Consider the following 19,655-nt stretch of genomic DNA (forward strand, 5'->3'; position numbering starts at 1 on the left):
AAGGCCTCTAGGGCCTCAGGGTGACCTGAGCTGACTGCAGGCAAACAGGACATTGGCTTTACCACCAAGAGGAGCAGCATTCTCCTCATAATTGGGGACAGCTGTGCAGGGAATGCTCCCCCAGCTCCTCCAGAAATAGGAGTACAGCCAGGACACCCACTTTCAGATTTGTAATTCAAGAAGCCGAGAAACCAGCCTCACCTGCTGGCATTCTGTAACACGGTGAGATGACGAAAGGGCGCTTTTTTAGTCATTAAGTTCATAGCAATTGGTTACTGCAGCTAGAGGAGACCAATACAGTGTGTATCTAAGGAATGTTCTCGTTTGAATTTTTAAAATGGAACATCCCCAAAGTGAGAGGCAGCACCCCCTGACACACTTGCTGGGAAGACCCACCCAGGACCTTTCTGTAAATAGCAAGGAAGTTTCATGGCAGGGTTAATGGTGATTTTGCAGAGGAGGAAATTTAGGCTGTGAATGTGGCAAGGTGTGCAGGCATGTGTGCGGAAAGATGATCCTTCTAGGCCACTGATGCCAACTTCTATTTAGTCAAGGCTTTCCAGAGAAACAGAACCCATAGAATAAAGGGGGTGGGGGAGGGGAGATAGGAGGGGAGGGAGATTGATTTGTGTTAAGAAACTCATTCATTTGATCATTTGATTGTGGGGAATGGCAAGTTCAGAATCTGCAGAGCAGGCTGGAGACCCAGGTAAGAATTATGTTGTGGCTCACACCCAGAGGTAGCTGGCCGGCAGTCCTGCCTTCAGTCTCTTCTCTGTAAAGGCCTCAACTGTTGAGTTCCACTCACACTATGGAGAATAGTCTACTTTACCCAAAGTCCCTAGATTTAAATGTTAATCACATCTAACAAATACCTTCACAGTGATGTCCAGGCTGCTGTTTGAGTACCGTGTCTAGCCAAATTTGACATATAAAATTACCCATCACAAATCCATCTCCTATCACCTTGGCATCCATACACATCTCCAGGAGCCATACTTAGTCTCCAATAAAGGCAATATCAAAGTCAAACATCCACTTACTATGAGACAACTAACCCACCCACAGATAAAAACACAATAATCTTATCTATACAAGACGTTGCAAAGTCCTTCATGATGTTCACTCCTCCCCTTAATGTCGTGTAACTGAAACACTGTAACGGAAAGTCAATGCATCATATGCTACATGATAAGGGAATAACAGAAGGAACAAAACAAGGACACAGTCGCTCCTCCGTGTCTGGAGGGGGCTGGTCCCACGCCACCCCGCCCAGGACACCGCAACCCTCAACTGCTCAAATCCCTTACAGAAAACTATCCAACATTTTCATATAACCTATGCACATATTTTTGCACATTTTAAATCATCTCCAGATTATTTATAATACCAAATACAGTGTAAATGCTATGTACATGGTCGTTGTATTTTAAAATTTGCATTATTTTTTTGTTGCATTGTTACTTTGTTTTTCCCCAAATATTTTTTATTTTCAATTGGTTAAATCCGAGTCTGTTGACCCTGCAGATAGGAGGGCTAACTGTATTTGCTGAACACACACAAATGCCAAACCCACAGCCTGGCACCTGCCTCTCCCTGGGGCTGTGCTATTTTCATATAATGAGTCATCCCCAGGTTTTTACAGTCATTACCTGGGGGAACAGGATAGAATGAGAAGAATGGATTAATTTAGAATTATTACAATCCCAATTTTTACCGTGGTAGAAATAATTATACAGTTGCACGTAAGAAAGGCCTAATGGAGGTCTCGAAAGCAATCTTAGAGACACGTGGGCTTCCAGACAGTTTCTTTAAGGCTCACACACTTATTCCTGTCTTTTCTCCTATCTTAAATTAATGGCCAAGGTAATGTGCGTTGGCTACATGGCATGATGACAATGACAACAACCAGGCATTGTGTTGTATTGATACGGTTTGTGGCCACGGAAGGCCCCCTTTCTCCTCACTCGTTTCTCCTCACTGCGTTTAAGGCTTTACACAAGAGCACTCCTCTCCCCTCTCTTACCATGAATGGCTACAGACTCAGAATTGGGCAGCACTGTCTGACCCTGTTCTGTTTTCATCCTCGAGCAAAGGTCCATTCTGTATCGCATCTATAAATGAGCCACAGAAGCTTTGGTGTTTGACCTTCAACTCCAGGGAGAAAGCATTGTTCTCTAGTAACATTCTGCAGTGCAGGATGGGAACAGTGGGAAGGGATGAAAACCTAAGAACGTGTCTTCCTAAACTTCCTCCGAGGGTCATCTACAGTCTGACATCAGCTTTTCTGCTCTTTCCTTCCTGTATTCCTTCTGCTACAGAGACTGACTGGGAACCCCCTACTTACAGGGCTCAGAAACACAGACACAGGCAAAGGGACATGAACACAGGCAAATGTTTCCAAGCTGGATGCCCAGCAAGATACTGGCTACAAACATGATGCCAAACCATACAGTGAAGTATGTTGTCCCCATTTGAAAGAACCAAATGAAGGCATGTGTATTTATCTAGGGAGGCAACTATGACGTACCGTCAACTGAAAAAGCAAATGGATACCAATATATGCTGTGTGATTTCATTTTTTTAAAGAAAAATTTGATGAATATAGATATGCCCATTAGGGAAAAGCAAAAATGAAGAGGCCAGTAACTCAGGCCAGGGTGCAACGCAAAGTCCTCACTGGCCAGCAAGGACTTTGTTTCCTCCTCCTTGGACTCTGCGCTGTCTACCCCTGCAGCAGGTAGACCCCCGTCTACCTCTGTCTACCACTGACGGGACACCTCATTTCTTCCTGCCCCAGGGCCTTTGCACCAGCTGTGCCATCTTCCTGAACTGCCATGGCTTCCTCCCCTCACATTAACAATACAGACTCTTCTCTAAACAGGTATAAAAGCTGAAAAATTAGGAAGAGGAAACCAGACAGAGATTCCCAGGATGGCCAGGTCCCACAGCACTACCCAGAAATGAGAATCTGGCCTTAGCAGCAGAGAAGTGATGCCACTGGGCCCATATGTTAAAGGTTCTTTCCATTTCTTTAGAGAGGTGACTAAACCCAGGTAACTTGTTTTGCTTACGTATCTTCAGAATGAGGAGGTCTGTATTTGCCTGTGTGTACATATGGCCTATACTCCTCCATCATGCACCCTAATGAGTCGCTAAATGGATAGAAACAGAAAAGGCGGGTATCTAATTGGTTCTAGGATTAACTGACTTAAGGGTGTGGGAAAATGGTATATTCTAAGATCTACTGTCTCCATCCCAGTCTCTGCCTTTCTGTCTCAGCCTTGGGTGAAATGCAAAGAACAGATTGCTGGTCACTGGCCTGGTGTCCACAGCACCTGCCATGACCTGATACTGCATTAAAAACATTCATCAGCGACTCTGCTCTGAGGCTCCTGTCTTGGGATGTGTCCTAACATGAGTAGTTCAGATCATCCCTGCAGAGGGTCACACCTGGGAGTCCTCAAGAGAAAAGTGAGCATCACAGCTCAGGTACCTGCCCTCCACGAAGAACAAAGAACCAGAGGGAAATCTCCAAGCATCATCTGCCCATGAGCTTATCTCCTGCTCACAAGGTCCATGGAAGACCAGATGACTCAGGAGCTTGTTTCAGCTGAGCCTGCAATAAAACTGGCCTTGTGGCCTGTGAGGACAGCATTCATGTGTAACTACTCTCTTTAGGTTAAAGACAAAACTGTGGGTTGTTTTCTGAATCCTTTTCAATTGTGTTAAAACTCATGCTGTGGTAAGAACGAAACTAGAGTGAGGACAGAGCTTCTGGCGTCCCTGACTCTCCCCTGGCCATGGTGTCCTCTTGATGTAAGTGATTTCACAAACACCAACCCCAGAAAGGACCACGGCAACCAAACAAATCAAGACAAAAACAAGACCTTTCAATTACCACGTCTTTCCACAGACAATAGCATTAACTTTGTCCAAAAAAACCACAAAAATTTCCAAACACCTGCACCCCTGGCCAACATAAGTGACCAGCATTTCTTCAACCCCCACCCAGCTTCAGCCTGGCCTCATTCCTCCACTTTATGGAAAAAATTTATTAATATATCACTATAGTTTGAATGTTTGCCCCTTCTGAAACTAATGTTGAAATGTAATCCCCACTGTAACAGTATGGAGAGGCTGGGAAATCCAACTATGGTATGTGAGAGGTGGGACTTCGGGGTGAATAATTAGGTTTAAATGAGGCCATCCCCTTATCTTGTGAAGTTCTGTGCAGACAATGTACAGAGTCTCCACCGGCAAGAAGGACCTCACCCCATGCAACCCCTCAACCTTAGACTATGACTCAGAACTGTACGAAATGAACCGCTTTTCTTTATAAATCACCCAGTCTCAGGTACTCAGTTACAGCAATAGGAAATAAACCAAGATGATACCCAGTCATAGATTACTCCCACTTTCCCACGGCATCTACTCCAGAGCTGGGCTCTGCTTCCTTGACCCTTCCCAGGTCCCCTCACATATGTCCAAGTGTATAATACTTTCTTTCCCACACCTTCTGGAAACATCACACTGCTATTTATGGTGTGTGTCCCAACTCACAACAAGAAACAACCCAACTTCTTACCCCACAAGTACGTGGCTAGTGGGCTGTGGCTGGAGGGCATTGACACAAATCAGGCAGGAAGGCAGTGATCTGGGAATCCCCGCTCTGAGCTTGGCAGACTGTGTCTGCCACACGGTAGGAACTCAGCAAATGTCCCAGAATGAATGAAAGAACCTGGAAACCCCTGTGGAAACTGATCTGCATATGTCTTGGCATCTTCTTGCTGATGGTAATCTCACCCTTAGGCTATTAATGTTATAAAAACATCTAGATATAATTAAGAGTCCAGCAGTATTAAACTATTAACAGCTTAGGCTTAGGTTATACAAATAAAAGAGAAAGGCAAAATATACATATTTTTAAATGACATACAAAGTTAAAAATTTTGTGGGAAAAAATTAATAAAATATATCTAAAGTCCCAAGTGGAGTAAACTGTACCTCTTCATTTAGGGATGTACAAGAAGACTAAGGGGCATGGAGAGAAGTTTCATCTTTCTGAATGTGCGGCTCAAACTATGAAGAGCAGAGTCACCCATCCCAACTTATTTTACACATTAAATTAAATTTTAGTCACTACCCCAATAATAGACAAAATCATGTTTATGGGGATGTATAAAACATGTGAGCAGAGAAAGGAGTATTTTAAGTAACAGGAAAGGGGAAAGTGGGAGAGACAGGCAGATGTTTCCCTATCAAAATTTTAACATATTATAAAGATATAATTAATTAAACCATGAAAATTTTAACATATTATAAACATACAGTTAATTAAACCATTAAACATATGGAAAATTTTTAAAAATATTATTGCAAGGATATACACAAGCACTCAGAGAGAGTGCAGCGGCTTCCACTAGCTAAGAGCCTATCTTTATTCTTTGGCAGACACTCCATTGTTAGAATATTCTGTCCTCTGTAAATCCTATGAAAATCTTTGTGCACATAAACTCATAAATGTGAAGGAAATGAAAAAAAAATCCTGAAAACACACAGCCTCTCAAGACTCAGTCATGAAGGTGCAGAACTCCTGAACAGACCAACAGTGAGCGGTGAGAGAAGCAGTAACAAAAACATCTTCCAGCAACACGAAGCCCTGGGTCAGACGGACTCACGGCAGGATTTTACTAGACCTACAAAGAAGGTGTGGTCACCACAAAGAAGAAATTATTCCATAACATCAAGAAGGAGGGAATCCTCCCCAACTCATTCTACGAAAGTAGTATCACCTTGATACTAAAGTCAGGAAAGGACATAACAAAAAAGAGAAAATTACAGACCAATATCTCTTGTGAAAATAGATGTAAAAATCATGAATAAAATACTAGCAAACCAAATTAAACAGCATATCAAAATAAAGAAATGAATAAATAAATAAATAAACCACCATGACCAAGTGGGGTTCATCTCAGGGATGCAAGGATGATTCAACATACATAAATAAATAAATGTGATTCATCACATGGATAGAAGTGAAAATAAAGACCATATGATCATCTCAGTAGATGCAGAAAAAGCATTCACCAAATTTCTGCACCCTTTCATAATAAAAACCTTCACCAAACTAGGCATAGAAGGAACGTATCTCAAAATTATATAAGTTATGTGTGTCGGACTCACAGCCCACATCATACTTACTGGGGAGAAGTCAAAGGCATTCTCACTGGGAATCTGAGTAAGTCAAGGCTTTCCATCGTCACCACTTCTACTCAACATAGTGCTGAAAGTTCTACCCAGAGCAATCAGGAAAGAGAAAGGAATGAAGCCTATCTAAATCGGGGAAAAGAAGGTCAACCTATCACTTCTTGCTGATGACATTATCTCATGTTTAGAAAACCTAAAGATTCCACCAAGAGACTCTTAGAATTGATGAAAATTTAGTAAAGTCTCAGGTTACAAAATCAATGTACACAAATGAGTAGCATTTCTATACACCAATCTCAACCAAGTTGAGAGTTAAATCAATGGCTCAATACCATCCACAATATCGACAAAGAAAATAAAATACCTAGGAATATGCTTAACTGAGGAAGTGAAAGAGCTCTACAACACTGGGAAGAAATTAGAGATAACAAAAAAAAAAAAATGGAAAAAGAGTCATGCTCATGGATTGGTAGATTCAACATTTTAAAATACCAATAATACCAAAAGTGATTTACAGATTAAATGGAATATCCATCAAAATATTTTCCTTTTTTTCTTTTTTGCAGTTTTTGGCTAGTGCTGGGTTTGAACCCACCACCTCCAGCCTAGGGGGCGGCACCCTACTCCTTTGAGCCACAGCCACTGCCTGGAACACATTATTCTTAATAAAGCATCACAAGAATGGAGAAGCATGAATCCTATGTCCTCAGTTCTCATAGGACAATTCATGGTGGGGGTGGGGAAAGGGGAGAGCAGAGAGAGAGAGAAGAAGGGAGGGGCTGGGGGAAAGGAAGAGGAAAGAGAGGGAAGGAGGGAGGGGGTGGGAAAAGGAAGAGCAGAGAGAAGGAAGGAGAGGGGGTGATGTCTTGGTGTGTGACACACCTTTAGGGGGCAAGACACAATTCTAAGATTTACCTAACAGATGCAATCAGTGTAACCTGGTTTCCTGTACCCTCAATGAAAACTGAACAACAACAACAAAAATACCAATCTCACATTTTACAAGCCTAAAAAAATAATTCTATGCTTTTTATGGAACCCAAAAGGAGGAGCCTGAATAGCCAAAGAAATCTTAAACAAAAACATTATCAGACTTCAAAATACAGGGATACAGTAACCAGAACATCATGGACAAAGACATCAACCAATGGAACAGAATGGAGAACCCAGCTATAAAGCCTTTCATATACAGTCAATTGATCTTCGAAAAGGCAGACAACCACCACCAGGGGAAGGAAGTCCCATTCAGTAAGTGGTACGGGGGAAGTTAAATAGCCACACACAGAAGAATGAAACAGGATCCATGTCTCTTACCACTCACAAAAAGTAATTAAAGATAAATTAAAAACTTAAATGAGCACGAAACTCTAAGAATTCCAGAAGAAAATGTACAAACAACTCTTCTAGATATCAGGCTCGGCAAAGAATTCTTGACTAACACCTCAACGGTCATTACAGCAACAACAAAAATAAATGTATCTTGATTAAATTAAAAGGCTTCTGCATGGCTAAGGAGATAATCAATAAAGCAAATAGACAGACTACAGAATAAATGAAAATATTCACAATCTATAGATCCAATAAGTGGATAATAAGAATCTACAAAAAACTCAAGCAAGTGAGCAAGGAAAAAAAAACATCAAAAAATGGGCAAAAGACATGAACAGAAGATTTTCAAAAGAAGATAGACATGTAGGCAATACGCATATGAAAAGTGCTGAACATCACTAATCACCGAGGAAATGCAAATCAAAACCACAGTGAGATACACCTCACCCCTGATAGAACATCCCCAAACAATAGACACGGGCATAGCTAGAGAAAGGAACACTTAGACGCCGTTGGTGGGACTGCAAATTAATAACCACCTCTACGGAAAACAGCTCGGACATTCTTCAAAGATCTCAAAGTAGACCTGTCATTTGATCCAGTAATCCCACCAGTGGGTATTCACTCACAGGAAAAGAAGTCATTTTACGGAAAAGAAACCTACACATGAATGTATAGTGCACCATAATTCACAATGGCAAAGATGTGGAATCCAGCCCAGTGCCCATCAGTTCATGCGTGATTAACAACATGTGACACAGGCATACTATGGAGTACTACTCAGCCATACATAAGGATGAATTAATGCCTTTTACAACAATCTGCATGGAACTGTAGACTATTACCCTGGTGGAGTATCTAAAGAATGAGAGAACAAACACCACCTGTACTTGCTCTTAAATTGAAAGTAACCAATGAACACCCATGTGCACAGAGGAAGTAAAAACTCCACGGAAATCAGGCGGGGTGTAGGGGGAAGAGATGGGGCCACCTACCTATCAGGTACAGTGAACACTTTCTGGGTGATTGGACTCTTACAGCCCTCACTCAAGCATTACAAAAGCAATCCATGTAACCAAAAACATTTTCACTCCCATAACATATGTATTTTTTTGAGACAGAGTCTCCCACTCAGTTGCCCTGGGTAGAGTACCAAGACGTCACAGCTCACAGCAACCTCAAACTCAGGCTGAAGTGATCCTCTTCCCTCAGCTTCCCAAGTAGCTGGGACTATAGGCACTTGCCACAACGCCCGGCTATTTTTAGAGATGGGGGCTCACTTTAGCTCAGGCTGTTCTTGAACTCCTGAGCTCAAGCAATCCACCTGCCTTGGCCTCCCAGAGTGCTAGGATTATAGGCATGAGCCACTTGGTGCACAAAATGTTTTAATATTTTTAAAATTCAAATTATGCATTTTTCTTTTTTTTGCTTGTGATTTTGGTATCACAGCTAGGAAACCACTGCCCAAGTCATGGATACAAAGATTTACTCCAACATTTTCTTCTAAGGGTCTTATAGTTTTAGCTTAGATTTAAGTCTATGATTTGAGTTAATTTTTGTACACCTGTATGGGGTGAGGATGGACCCAACTTCCTTCCTTTGTTCTGGGAAATTTACAGTTTTATGTTTATTCATTTAAACTTTCTGACAGTATACTAAGGTGCTTAGGGAATTAAGTAACCAAGGCACAGAGAAGTTATGTCACTTGCACAAGGCACTAAGCTGGTAACTAGTAGAGCTGACCAAGGCGTTTTCCATGAGATTCCATTCTCCAAAATATTTTTCCTTAAAGTAAAAATGACATCTCAAAAAACTAAGGACAAATGAGGCTGCTTAAAAGATATTCGAACAACTGGACTAACATTTGTGCAAGCGATAACAGCTCTTACTCAGTTTCCACCACAGTAAGTTTATCAAATACCGAACAATTAAATGACAAATATAGAATATTAATATTCTTGGGATAGAGAATAACCTTCTAAGCATGGTACAAAAACGAAAAATATTGTGTTGTATTTCACAATGTACATTTTTTAGACCCGTTGACCAAAACACTGTAAAATAGAATTAAATTTTTTTTAGACTTGCAGTGATAGCCGAGAGCTTGGATTAGGGGAACCTTTCGACCTATAATAATGTATCAATTAATGGTGGGAACATGTGCTGAGAAGCGTTGTGTAAACATTCCAGAGTACACGTACACAAGCCCAGGCTGCACCGGCCAGCCGACGGCGCCAATGGCACTGACTGGCCCAGCAGGCTCCTGCACTGAACCCAGCAGGCAATGGTGGCACAATGGCAGGTATCTGTGGGTCTAAGCATGTCTAAATGCAGGAAACATCAAGACATGGTGTACATGTACGTGTAGGGCACTTAGCATGAATGGAGCTCGTGGGACTGGACGCTGCGCTGAGCGAGTGAGTGGCCAGTGGAGGGGAAGGCCTGGGGCCTTACTGCACACTAACTACTGCAGACTTTGTAAACACTGTACTCTCAAGCCACAACAAATGTATAAGAAAATATTTTTCTTCCTTCAATAATAAATTAACCTCAGCTTACTGCAACTGTTCCAATTTATAAACATTTTATTTCTTAAACTTTGACTCTTTTACAATAATTATCAGCTTATAACAAAAACATATTTCACAGCTATGAAAAAAATTTTCTTTCTTTCATAATGCTTTTTCTATTACATTTTTTTTTCTCATTTAAAACTCTTTTGAAGAAACCTCAGACACAAGTACCCATATCAGCCTGGACCTCTCCCCGTCACTGCCTTCCTCCTCCACATCCTGTCCCCCGGAAGGTCTCAGGGCAGTGACAGTGGAGCCGTCTCTCCTGTCCCATCACAAGGCCTTCTGCGGGAGACCTCCTGAAGGACCTGGCTGAGGCTGTCTTACAGCCAACTTCTTTTTTTTTTTTTTTTTTGATAAGTGGAAGGATTACGGCTGAAATAAGAATATGACATATAAAATACAGTAAATAAATAAGTTCGCATCATAGTCATTTATTATTAGAGCTGTCCCCAGAGTTGCCTCTGAAGCCACTATGCACAGGGAAAATGGGAACTGCAGTTAAATGGGCCTTTATTTACAAATTGTTCATTATAAAATTTTACACAAAGGAGGCCAACACAGAGAGAACACGTTGTAAAATTCTGTAATGAATATTTTGTAAATAAAGGTATATTTCCCTATAATTTCCCACTTTCCCTATATATGGAGACCTTGGGGGCCCCTTTGGGGTGCCTGGATTCTCAGGTACCATGTGCTGGACGTGAGTACAGGTGCTCGGCTCCCGCAAGCAGGCCGTGCGGCAGGTTTACACACCGGCATCACCACAAACAAGTCGGGGCTGCAGGATGCTGTCACCTGAGGATGGCTATGTCACCAGGCCATAGGAACTCTGCTGCTCCGTTACCATCTGACAGGATCACTGTTGTATGTGGTCCACCTCTGATGCAAATGTCCCTGTGCAGCCCATTACATTATGAATTGTGGCTCGGCACCCATAGCACAGTGGTTACGGTGCCGGCTACATGCACTGAGGTTGGCAGGGTAGAACCTGGCCTGGGCTAGCTAAGCCACAATGACACCTGCAGCAAAAAAATAGCCAGGCATTGTGGCAGGCACCTATAGTCCCAGCTACTTGGGAGGCTGAGGCAAGAGAATTGCTTAAGTGCAGGAGATGGAGGTTGCTGTGAGCTGTGATGCCACAGCACTCTACCCAGGGTGACATAGTGAGACTCTGTCTCAAAAAAAAAAAAAGAAAAAGAAAAAACCATGAATTGTACGCATGTATACACATATACATATGTATACACACAAACACAGGCACACATAAATGCACATTCCCAGCAGGTGGTCACCTTGCCGCCCCCAGACGTAACCTGGCACTTGCTGCTCCACTGTCTAGAACACTCTCCGGAGACACCTGCACACTCTTCACTTCTCTGTGCTCTGCTGGGTGTTATATGACATCCCGTCTTTGTGTCCTGCTCCTTAGGGAACAGTGGTGAGCTGACATTTGGGCAAATGCAGGGTCTAGAACGGTCCTTGAACTAGGGGCGCTCAGGGAGTCCTATGGAAGGGCAAGTGCACAGCTCTGACCCAGGCCTGCCGGGGACATGGAGGGTGCTCCATGGGCAGTGAGGTGGTGACCCCATGCCCAAGAACCAGAGGGGAGTCAGGAATGTCAGCGGAGGACAGCATGGAGGCTGACAGCTGACCCAGGAACACTGACGCCATCACCCACGGGAGAAGGCTGAGGAAAGGACCCCAAATCATCAGAGAAACCTTGAAATAGCTGAGATTTCCCCAAACTGGAAAAAGATAACTTTTCATCTGCTAGGTAGAAAGGAGCTTCAAAACAGAAAGAAGGAGAAAGAGGATAAGTGGAAAATTCACATTTTTCCTTGGAGAAGTACTGGCCCCAGTAGCATTTATTTAAAGGCTGTTCGTATTTGCCATTCTCCCTGCACCAGGTACAGGCCTTCCTACTTCAAGCCACCAAATGCACCTGAGGTCCAAGTGTTGCCCTCAGCTGTCCCCCACAGTCCTGTCCTCCCACAACAAAGCACCATACGCTATAATTTCTATAGTTTCTCAACCCAGGGGAAACTCCTCCTTCCCCTCAGAGCTGTTTATTTCAGCCTGAATTCCAGTTTGAGCAGAAGGAATTCAGTTCCTGCATTGGTGATAATGCTGCCTCTGCACTCACATCCGTCCAGATGCCTCCAGCTGCACGTGAGGGAGCCTGACCACACTGGCTTGGACAGCAAAGGCACTGACCATGCATCTCACTTGACTGCAGCTTCAGAGGAGGCTTCCAGACGGCCCCAGTAGGCACACCCTTTACTACTTTGATTTCTGAATCTACCATCCTCTCTGCCTTGGTTTTATCTGGGAGATGATGCCTACATAGTTGCCATAGATCAGGTGTCACTTCCAGGCATCATAGGGTCAAGAATTAAATAAGATGAACCTCTTTTGCAGAGGCCCCTATTAAGAGGAACACCTGCTCCAGACATTTCTTAGAAGATCTGTTCTTATATTTCACTGCCCCAAACCTGGCTGCCCATCCTTAAACCAAAGGTAATGGGCTGCCTTGGATGGGTTCAGACTTGGGCTCTTACCCAGGTGTGTCTGACGTGTAGCCCATGGGCCACATATGGATTGTTTGAGGACTGCTTTGCTCATCTGTGGTGTCATATATCACAGAAAGTATGCATGGATCTTTTCTTGGATCATCAGGTTTCGTTAGCATTTATATATTTCAAGTGTGGCATAAAAAATAAGTTTGGACACCCCTGAATGGATTAGGATTTACTTGCTTAAGGGGGTGATCTTTTTTGTGGTCCCCCCCAAATGCAAGACTGCAAAAGAACTCTGCTATCCCGGAGCGTATAGTGTTGGGGGGCTGCCAGAACAACGTACACAAACCGGGGAGCTTACCACAACAGAAAGTTACTCCGGCGCAGTTCTGAGGCTTCTGGGGGAGAAACCTCCTCGCCTCACCTAGCGTCTCTGGCATAACTCCCATCTCTGTCTCTGTCCTCCCCTGGACATACCCCCTCATTCGTGTCTGTATCTAAATTTCCTGTTTTTTACAAAGACACCAGTCATACAGGATTAGGGGCCCAGCCTACTTCTGTAAAACCTCATGGTAACTAGTGACATCTGAAAGGACACTATTCCCAAATACAGTCACACAGTGAGGTGCTGGGGGTTGGAAATTCAACATATAAATTTGGCAGGTGGGGATGCGATTCCACCCTCACAATGAGGTATGGGGAATTCAAACGGAGCAGCAACAAACCGCCTCTTGCTGTATTAACCTTCCCATTTTACAAATTCCTTAAATGCAATTTCATTATGTTATAGTTTCAAACTTTCCTTTCCTTTCCTCCATGAGAGCAAAACAAAGCACAAACAAGTGTGCATCTTTGTTCTCAGAATAAAGGGCAGCCTGTCAAAGCGGCCATGGGGAACCTGGGAAATGTCACTGGGACTGACTGAGGCCAGCACAGCTGCTCTGGGGGGCAGCTTGGGACTGTGCTGTCTCCTCCTAGAGGTATCACAGAGTCACTGCAGGGATGAGAAAAAGATTCTGCTTTAGCTAGTAGCTGTTGGGACAAGATCTGTGGTTTTGGTGGCAGAAATGAGGGCAGAGAGTAACTGAGGTTGATGGGAATTTCCAGGGAGACATGAAGACCCTTGTGAGGGGAAGGAGAGGGGCTTTTGTATGTCAAGCCCAACATCCTGGCCCTGGCAATGGCAAGGGCTTAAGAGTGGTCTGAGGTTGCTATGGGATGCAGGGACATGTGGAGACATATTATGGACACTGGAGACTCAGAACAGGGAAGGGAGGAAGGTGGGGTAAAAAATCAGCTCCTGGGTACAGTGTGTACTCTGGGGGTGATGGGCACACCAAAAGCCCAGCCTTCACCACCATACAATTCATCATGTAAACAAAACCCACCTGTGCCTTACACAGTGTGACTCACACTGTGGAGATCAGCCCAGAGATAGCCAGGACCCCGAGGACTCCGAGATTGAAAGCTGAGTGAGCTGGTGCATGCACACATGTGTCCACGTGTGTGCACACTCAGAGATCTGATGGCGCGATGACCCGCAGACCTGCCAGCTGGAGTGCAAGGGGAGGGAGCTGCAGGACTAAACAGGACTGGAGCCTGTGGGTTGGCCCTGGGAGCTGGGGGTTCATTAGACTCCAAGAGCAGCTGACTCTCTGGGGAAGCGCCTGCCCCTGATTGATAAGCGATGCTCTTTTCGGCTGCGTGCAGCGATCAGAAAGATCCTATGCAGAGCAGCAGACAAAAGAAGAGCTGCTGCTTGTCCTGAGCTGCAGATCTACGCTGCAGTCGGTGCTCCCAGAAACACACGCTCCACATTAGCCAGTGCAGAAAGCTGGGTGGTGGGTGCAACTTGGGCGCCTGGGACACACAGGTCCAGTGGATGTTGGACCCCTATTTCTTTAGCATAAAAGGCTCCATTTCCCAGACATCAAACGGTCCCTGCTATGGGGGAAGAGGCCCATCCTAAGGTGTGGTGCGGCTTCTTCAGTCCCGCAGCCCGAATTTGATGGCGAGCAGCGCCTGCTCCCCGCCTTTCCTACCAAGGCTCTAGGCATCATCTAATGTTCAATCCCCTATCCCTGGGACAGTTTCTGGTAAAAGATAAACTTGAATTGAGAAGACAGTGTGGACTCAGGAGCAGGAACACCACCTAGCTGGAAGGCTCTGCACAGACTAACGTGTCCGGGTTGTTGTGTTCCCTGATGGTCCCGTGTTTGCAGGTCTCTGCCTGCGGCTCCTCGTGACTGCGTGTGGTGAGTATTTTCTGTTAGAATGTTTTTTCGGGGGGACGAGGTGTTTGAAAGTACTGAGAATGCTTCCCAGATAGGAGACTCAGCCCCAGTGGGGTCCCAGTGTCCCTCTGTGAGCCCCACCAGCAGGTTCTGTCAGGAGAATCTGGGCCTTTAAAACTCAGCACTAATGATCCTGGGAGTCCACGGTCCCTGGCCAAGCAGCTTAGCTTCCTGACAACATGGAGTTGGAGTGTAGCTTCTCTCCTATTGAATTTAGAAATACACATTTGCAGCTCATTTTTTAATGACTTCTAGAACAGGGAGTATACTATGTTTATTTAAAGTAGTGGAATTTCCTTGCTGTCTAATTTTTCTTTTCAGTTTGAAATTCCCCCACTTCACTGAATATTTCTAAAATACCAGGGTTAGGGAGAAAACACCAGCCACCGGGGCTTCCCAGCACACCACTCCATGGCCGGGTACGAATCGACACTCCATGAGGTTGGAGATACTGCCCTGTGGGGCTTGGAAATCCCGCTTCTTCTTCCTATCCTGCAGCCTTCTGAGTTTCTTTCCCAGAAGAACTTTCTGGAAATGCTCCTGTGCACAGCATTGATACGTTTTCTCAACAGAATCCTGTACCATCCACACGTGTTGGAGCCCAGGCAGAGGCCTTCACATGCTCCAGTGGTTTTCACACACGGTCCCTCAAGTAATTTCCAAGACTACCCTGTGAAGGTGGCAGAGCTGTTTCTATTTTACAGGCCCAAGGCAATTTATCCAAAGTCACGTGATTTAGAAGTGGTGGATTTGGAAAAGAGCCCAGGGTACGATCCCAGAGGTTCTCCAACACCCCCTGGAGTCCTCACTCCCCTCCTCACCCACCTTCTACTGTCCGTGACCCCCTTCCTCAAGTCTGAAGCAAAAATAGAAGATTTCTTTCATTTTCCCCCAACAGAATTTTCCTTTGGCTGTTACTTCTTAAAAGTCATGAAAATAGACTCAGCATGTATAGCACAGTGGTTACGGCTCTGGCCACATGCACAGAGGTTCAAACCCAGCCCAAGCCAACAACAACAACAAAAAATAGTCAGGTGTTGTGGTGGGCACCTGTAGTCCCAGATACTTGGGAGGCTGAGGCAAGAGAATCATTTAAGCCCAAGAGTTTGAGGTTGCTGTGATCTGTGACGCTACAAGATTCTACCGAGGGCAACATAGTGAGACTCTGTCTCAAAAAAAAAAAAAAAAAAAGTCATGAAAATAGTGGTTGCCCCTTCAAAGTAGACTTCTTATCATTTTTGTGTAATAAATCTCAGCAATATGGAGCAATTCTTCAGTGTGTAAATGACTGTTGTCATCCATTTACAGGAAAGAGAAGAGTCTTTGCCCCTCCCCTCTGCACTGTTTCCCCCCAGCTTGGCTGGGTGTGGGGCTGGTTGCTGTCATTGTGTTCCTGGACAGGTGACTCTAGTTCATCCCTGGTGGCTTTTCAGTATTCCTGTGCTGTGTTCTGTGTGAGAGAGACTGAGTACTTGTGATTGTTAGGACCAGTTAAGACATTAAAGTGAAGGGCAGTGAGACAGACACTGGCTCTTTCTCCTCTTGACACCGCCTGGAAAGCATGTGGGTTTGATGTGGACACGCTGTGTGTGCACATATGTGTCTACATGTCCATGTATGCTTTTTATTTTCTCTAGAAAAAAAAAGGAAATATTAAGAAAATCGTGCCTGATGTAAGCCTGGTTAACACTAGGTAAGGCAGAGCCTGACAGCTCCCTTGCCGGGTGCCCAGCACAGTCGGTTACACGTGCACAGACCTGGGACTGCCCGGCGGAGCGTGGAGGGCAGCTCTGAGCAGAAGCTGATGGAGACAAAGCCAATGCCGCTGGCGCTCCTGTTTTCTCCATAAAACTGCTTCCCACCAAGCTGCGGAGTTTCTTCTGCTGGAGGCACGACTGGAGGCTTCTTGCCCCGCACGCTCAGCGTGTGCTCCCAGCGGTGCACACAGGGCAGCAGAGCGCCCCGCGTTGGGGTTGCTTTTCCATGACGTCATTTGAGCAACAGACACTTTCACTGTGTACACTCCATCCTCACGCTTCTAAATCCTCTTTCTTATTTTTTGCTTTGTAGTAAAACAGTCCGATTTTAGTGGAATAGTACAATTTTGAAGAACTTAAAGTACCAAAAGCTTGAAGCTAAAATGGTTTGTAAAACCAGCCATGGGTTATTAAGAACTGCTAAAATTAACTTATTTAGGACATCTCTCCCCAGTAGTTTGCAGTGGTTTGGGAATCTAGGAATCATTTCTCCTGGAAGTACGTTCCTTTTAAATGTTTCCCTCCTGAACCTGCTCCAGGCACTCACAGCGTTCAGAGAGCTCCTCCGGCCTTTCGGTTTCTTGTGTCTTCTCTCTCTGCTCCCTCTCCCTGAAACACCCATTCCTCGCCTATCAATCCCACTTGGTGTCGTTTAAGACTCACATCAGATGCTACAGCTTTTACTCTATAGTTTATTAGTCGGCCCAGACAGCTATGGCAAATTACCATAAACTGGTGGCTTATCAGCAACAGACATTTATTTTTCATAGATCTGGGCCTGAAAGTCCAAAATCACAGTCGGGTTTGTTCAGGGCCTTCTCCCTGACTGCAGACTGCACCCACCTTCCCATGTGTCCTCACAGCTTGGAAAGAGGGTGTGAATGTTCTCTGGAGGTCCCTTTCATAAGGGGACTAGTGTCATCCCTGTGGTCACCATGCTTGTGACTTAATCACCTTCCAAAGGCCCCAACTCCCAACACATCACCCTGGGGGCTAGGATTTCAACCTGTGAACTGGGAGGCGTGCAGACATTCTGTCCACTGCACACGGTCACTGAGGCTACCAGCCGAGGCAGATGGCCCTCAGCTGCACTCTATGATGTGCTCTGTCCCAGCATGTGAATCTCTACACAGTAGTTGCACACATGTGTCTGCTTGTCCCCCAGAGAAAGAGCTCCCCTGAGGCAGGGGCCAGGTCATCTCACTCTGCCCCCAGGCCCCACTGCCAGCACCTGGTGCCAAGGCATGGAGAGAGGGGCTGTGGGAAGATCCTCAATTTCTGCATTTTAGAATGCTACACATTCTTCATGACTTTTTCCATGCAACTTTTCTTACCCCACAGAGGTGACAGTTCCCCCTCCTCTGGAAACCACAGATACCGCGAGTGCTACTCCTCACTTTGTGTCATGATTAGCAGCCCCTGTCTTCTTCCTTTTTATCACCCTTTCCGAAAAATAAGCTCGTTCATTCACAAGGATAAGCTCCATGCTTGTTTATATTTACCACCTTGATAGGGCCTTGTATATGTCAGGTCCTCGGTAAGTATTTATGGAATAGAAAAATGTCTTATAAATGTAAAATGTACGGCCTGAAAAAAATGGCTCACACCTGGAACACTAGCATTTTGGGAGGTTGAAAAGGGAGGATCACTTGAAGCCAGGAGTTTAAGACCAGCCTGGGCAACATAGCAAGACCCTATCTCTCTTAAAAAAAAAAAAAAAAAGAAGAAGAAGAAGTTAGCCAGGCCTGGCCGTGGAGCCTCTAGTCGCAGCTATTAGGGATGCTGAGGCAGAAGGATCTCTTGAGCCCAAGAGTTCAAGGCTGGAGTGAGCAGTGATCAGACCCCCATATTTCACCATAGGTAACAGAGCAAAATCCTATCTTAAAATGAAATAAAATAAAATAAAACAACTGCAAAAGATATTTCTTTTGTTGGGGAAGGACAAACCCACTTTGGTCAATGCTGGTCCTCAGCATTTAGATTGTATTAAATATTACCATTTTAACTTTGGATTTAAATGATACCACCATTCACTACCAGATTTTCTCAGTATGGTTCCTCCAAAGCATATATTTCGAAGCCAAAAGTTGTGTACTGAATATGTGCAAAACATAATCTATTTTTCAATAACACAGTTTAGCAAATAAATGCTTTAATATTTGTATTGTTGGAAATAATTACCTAAAATAAAGTGTTAGTGAATTATGATGCATACTAGTCTGTGTAGCTAGCCTTTAAGTACCACACACACAAAGCACAAACACACACGTATAAACATTCACACCTCACTGAAATTCGCCTTTAAATCCACTCCTCCAAATGAATGATACAGTAAAAGTCTGTCCAGACTATTACTAGCATAATTAAAATTAAACACAGAGAAAGTCTTAACAAAGCCTCATTGTCAGGAAGAAATCGCAGTATTTCCAACAGAAAATTACAAAGTGGATATGAGGCGTTCACTGTGAACAAGAGACACTGTCATGTGTTAATACACAGGATTCTGTAAGAGGTGGCTCACTTTATGTCCTTTCCCTGGTGACAGTTACCAAAGTATGAAAAACATTTTCTTGTGAGGGACATGTTCCTATAACCTGGGCCAGCATTGTGGAGACCTAAGCCTGGCACTATGCATTTCTGTCTCAGAGTTGTTTTCTTTTGGTAATAAGGTTTCCAATCATTTGATTTTACCAGAACCTTAAAAGGACATCTACAGACAAGCCAGCTTCCAATTAATAAAACGCTCAAAGAATGCTTTTGTACAGAACACATTTGAGACCATGTATTGGACTTTTCCACAGTAAACTCGACAGGGTATAAATGTGGGAGCTAAAGGCAAGAGTCCTGCTCATCTGCTGGGGTCCCCAGAGCCAAGGGCTGTGAGAACACCGAGGAGAGAACCATGCGGCTCCATGCTCTAGGCACAAAGGCCCTGGGCATGCTGTTGACCGCTGGCTGGACTTTTACCATGGA

At 44.4% G+C, this 19,655-nt stretch overlaps 1 protein-coding gene across 1 annotated transcript in view; it reads right to left on the reverse strand.

Moving 5' to 3' along the window:
• DSCAM (DS cell adhesion molecule) overlaps positions 1 to 19,655 on the reverse strand; it is a gene marked incomplete at its 5' end in the record, with an annotated part of 730,460 nt that overhangs the window by 222,092 nt on the left and 488,713 nt on the right. The gene's annotated exons all lie outside the window — the stretch shown is intronic.

Source organism: Otolemur garnettii, unplaced genomic scaffold (assembly GCF_000181295.1).
Source record: "Otolemur garnettii isolate 467f Iridium unplaced genomic scaffold, OtoGar3 scaffold00128, whole genome shotgun sequence".
Lineage (NCBI taxonomy): Eukaryota > Metazoa > Chordata > Mammalia > Primates > Galagidae > Otolemur > Otolemur garnettii.